The following is a 3,342-nucleotide window of genomic DNA, read 5'->3' as shown; positions in this document are numbered from 1 at the left end:
TGCAGAAGTGACTAATAGAATTTTCATGTGATTATTGGTCATTTATGTATCTTTGAAAAAATCTGTTCAAATTCTTTGGCTGATTATTAATTGGATTGCTCTTCAATTTTTTGAGTTCTATAGAATTCTTTGTGTATTCAGCCTACATATCTTTCATCATATATGTGCTTTGTAATATTTTAAAATACCGTGATTGTCTTTTCCTGTACCAGAGTTCCAGATGGTGTTTGTTTTTTAACCTTGACAAGTCTAAACTACCTGTATTTCTATTGTTAGTAGCCCTTTTTTTAAAAGATTTATTTATTTATTTATTTTATTGCAAAGTCAGATATACAGAGAGGAGGAGAGACAGAGAGGAAGATCTTCTGTCCGATGATTCACTCCCCAAGTGACCGCAACGGCCAATGCTGCGCCGATCCGAAGTCGGGAACCAGGAACCTCCTCCGGGTCTCCCACACGGGTTGAGGGTCCCAAAGCATTGGGCTGTGCTTGACTGCCTTCACAGGCCACAAGCAGGGAGCTGGATGGGAAGTGGAGCTGCCGGGATTAGAACCGGTGCCCATATGGGATCCCAGGGTGTGTTCAAGGTGAGGACTTTAGCCACTAGGCCACGCTGCCGGGCCCACTATCCCTTTCCAAATCACATTTAAGAAACTGCTGCTATGCTTAGGCCACACAAATTGAGTCATTTTCTTTCAGTTTGGTAGTTTGAGGTTTTCTATTTACAAGTTGATTTCTTTTTTTTTTTTTTTTAAAAAAACATTTTTGGAGCTCATTTATTTCTCATTTTCAGCATCTCTTGCAAATCTACAGCAATGAAGACAGTGTGGTATTATCTATAAGATTAGATATACAGATCAAAAGAACTAAATTGATATTCCTGAAAATAAGAGTTTATAATTGCGACCAGCAACAAGGCTACCCAGATAATACAAAGGGCAGTAGACTATCTTCACCAATCAGTATTGTGCAAACTGGATATTCAGAAGTTGAAGAATAAAACTAGACCCTTCCTTACACCGTACTGGAAACTAATGATACATTGCAGTAGGCAACTCTACTCCCAAATAAAAGGAGGACTCCCCACGAACCAGTTAAATATATCTTGATAATATAATGCTGGATTTTATACCTTGTACTATACCTACAATTCCATGATGTACTTAAATAGCATAATGTTAAAATTGTACCGTGACTAAGTCACTATAGTACTATAGTCATATGGGGAGAAATAAGGTGGCATGGAGAGGGAAAAAGAGGAGAAGGAGGGAGGAGTCCTATACCTACAAAAATATATCATCAAAACAGTACTCAAATAGCTTGTGATAAATGGGATTAAAAATATGTTGATTTGGGGGCAAGAAAAGGAAATATGTGAGTAGTTTTCCTTCTTGTAGTGTACCTTCCCATGAACTTTGAAATATCCTGCATATATTCTAGTGACCTTTGTAGTCTCATTGTTGTTTCTTTCAATAACTTTGTTTTAAATCATGGTTTTGGTGATTTTTTAAAGTTTACAATTAGTGTCTGAACTTAGGACAGTCCAGTTTTGAGTAATATTGACTTTATTTCAATAAAATATGAAAATGCTTCCATATCCCTTCCCTCCCTTTGCTGTATTTTTGTCGTACTTTTGATCTTACCAATCCATTAGTGCAATTTTATTATATTGCTTTTGATAGTTGTCTTTTTACATGGGAAGTGAAAATAATTACAAATATCTATAGCATAACTACAAATATTATCGAAAGCATCTTTTATTAGGAAGGTAGCACAGAAACTGGTCACCAAATGCTAACAGGCACAGAAGTAGAGAAGAAATGAGGAATAAATCCACAGTTGAACTGAATTTATTAGAGATGAATAAATTCAAAGAGAGTGGCCATCTGCTTGTGGATTAATGGAGTGACCAGGTGGCAAGGCCCACTCCTTCAGCATGCTGGGCTTTTTATGGCTTGGGGTCTTAGGGTGATTCCGGGAGAGGGGGAATTCCGGGAATGTAGAGGAGTGAGTAGAGACTGGACTAGCTATTCCAGGACATTTCAACCTTGGTAGGACTTGCTCCTTGGGGGCAAGGTAGTTGTAAGGAAATGCAGAAAATCAGGAGGCAGCATGGTAGGCTGATCTTTTGAATTACAGTGTAACAGTTCCTGATGGGGGTCCAACACCATACACTAGTGGCTAAAGTCCTCGCCTTGCATCCCCCAGGATCCCATATGGGTGCCAATTTATGTCCCAGTGTCTCCACTTCCCATCCAGGTCCCTGCTTGTGACCTGGGAAAACAGTGGAGGATGGCCCAAGGCCTTGAGACCCTGAAAACGCATGGGAGACCTGGAGGAGGCTGCTGGCTCCTGGCTTTGGATCAGCTTGGCTCTGGTCTTTGAGGTCACTTGAGGAGTTAACCAGCAATGGAAATCTGTAAATCTGTAAATCTGACTTTCTAAGAAAAATATAAATAAATCTTTAGTTCGTCTACATAAGGCAGACAGCAACTTGTATTTGTGATCCCTTCATCTTTAATTATATTGATGCAATTGCCATTGTCACTACTCTGTTTCTTTGGGTGGATTCATTTATTATCCACTTTATTCACTGCGAATTTATGGACTGTTTTTTAGTATCTCTTACAGGATAGAACTCTAAGCATAATTCTCCTAAATTTAGTTGGTCGGGAAATTACTTAATTTCTCAATTTTTAAAAGGAGAGTTTAATTAAATGAAGAAATTGACATTTCTTTTTCATTAACTATGTTCCAGTTTCTGTCATTTTTGATTAGAAGTTAGTCAATTTCTCTTGCTGTTTGCAAGATTTTTCTTTGGCGCTTTTTTTTCAGTTTTACTATGATGTATCTCTCTTTGACTTTATTGTACTTAAGTTTGTGAACTGCTTGGGTCATTGATTGAATTCAGGAGGATTTTGGCTACTTTTGTTTGTTTGCTTGTTTCCATACATTCTACTCCCCTGCCTCTCATACTTGTCATCATATATATTTTGGAATGCTTGGAGTTCTCCTTCTGCTTCTTAAATGTAATAATCTGCTTCTGTTTCTTAAAGTTTGCTGCATTTTCTACCAACTCAATTCTTACTAAACCTGTGTAGAGAATTTGACCAATTTTGCTCCAAAATTTATATTTTGACTCCAGAATCTATATATTCCATTATTTTTTAGAGTGCAATTAGTACTTTTTTTTATAGTTTCCATTTGAGAAGACATTGTTGTCACATTTTTCTTTAGCTTTATATACAGGGTTTCTTCTAGTTCTTAAGTATTTGCTAAGAGCTGATAAAAAGTCTTCACTAAGTCTATACTATGAGCCCTCTCACTTTATTCTAGCTGCTT

Source organism: Ochotona princeps, chromosome 15 (genome assembly GCF_030435755.1).
Source record: "Ochotona princeps isolate mOchPri1 chromosome 15, mOchPri1.hap1, whole genome shotgun sequence".
In the NCBI taxonomy this organism is placed as follows: domain Eukaryota; kingdom Metazoa; phylum Chordata; class Mammalia; order Lagomorpha; family Ochotonidae; genus Ochotona; species Ochotona princeps.
This window is presented reverse-complemented; position numbering follows the sequence as displayed.